Below are 1,213 nucleotides of genomic sequence, written 5' to 3'. Positions count from 1 at the left end.
CTCGAATCAGCCTCGTATTTTGATTTCGCAAGCACAAGAAGAACAGTGAGAAATGATCAAATCGATATATAGCGGTATAGGAGCCCACACAACACAAGCGTCCATGCATGTCCTCCCTGTGAGGGGCATATGTTTCTCTCTCCACAACAACCACGGCGACTTGTTGCACCGGAACAGCAAGGAGAAGGCCCGGCCATCTTCGTCCGGTGAGGCCGCTGACACATGCATGCCAATCCCGGACAAGCTACGCGCCAAGAGTTATTGCCAACGGACACGCACACACTCATCACTCTCCTCCCTCCCTCCTCCTCCACTCCCCCTCACTCTCTCTCTCTCTCTCTACACCACAGTACACTGCCCGCATCGCTCTCTCCCGATCTCTTCTCTCTCCTGCCTCCCTTTTTAACCACCTCTGCGCCCTCCACCACCTTACACAGCACAGCGCAGCACAGCCACACTGATTCAGCCAGCCAGCTAGCGAGCGACGGAACGAGCGAGCGAGCTTGGCCAACCACAAGCCACCTAGCTAGCTAGCTAGCTCCCCCGGCCTTCTTGCGCCACGACCGACCACTCGCTCGCTCGGGCCATGATGAGCGGCGGCAGGATGAACGCGTCTGCGAGCGACGACTTCCCGTTCGGGGCAATGCAGCCGCCGCCCTACGTCGGCTTCGAGCACGCCGGCATGCTGCAGGCCGGCGGCGGAGGGGGAGGCCAGCGCCACCAGGGCGCGATGATGTACGACAACTTCGACTTCGCGGCGGCCGCGGCCGCCTTTGGCCAGTTCCAGGACACGCCGCACCACCAGATGCTGGCGCTGCCGCCGAACGGAAGCGGCGCTGGCGGGCTGCTCCCCATGGCCCCGCCGCCCATGCCCGGGATGCAGCTGCAGATGCCGCCCATGGGCATGCACGGCCACGGCGACGTGTACCCGGCGCTCGGGATGGTGAAGCGCGAGGGCGGCGGCGCGGGCGACGCGGGGAGGATCGGGCTCAACCTCGGCCGGCGGACCTACTTCTCCCCCGGCGACATGATGGCCGTGGACCGGCTGCTGATGCGTTCCCGCCTGGGCGGCGTGTTCGGGCTCGGGTTCGGCGGCGCGCACCACCAGCCGCCTCGGTGCCAGGCGGAGGGCTGCAAGGCGGACCTCTCCGGCGCCAAGCACTACCACCGGCGACACAAGGTGTGCGAGTACCACGCCAAGGCGTCCCTCGTC

General features: G+C 65.2%; 1 pseudogene; it reads left to right on the top strand.

The window, feature by feature from the left end:
• The first annotated feature begins 410 nt into the window (after positions 1-410).
• The window catches only part of LOC119333515, a 2,862-nt pseudogene continuing 2,059 nt past the window's right edge, over positions 411-1,213 (top strand).

This window comes from Triticum dicoccoides, chromosome 7A (genome assembly GCF_002162155.2).
Source record: "Triticum dicoccoides isolate Atlit2015 ecotype Zavitan chromosome 7A, WEW_v2.0, whole genome shotgun sequence".
NCBI lineage: Eukaryota > Viridiplantae > Streptophyta > Magnoliopsida > Poales > Poaceae > Triticum > Triticum dicoccoides.
This window is presented reverse-complemented; position numbering and strand designations above follow the sequence as displayed.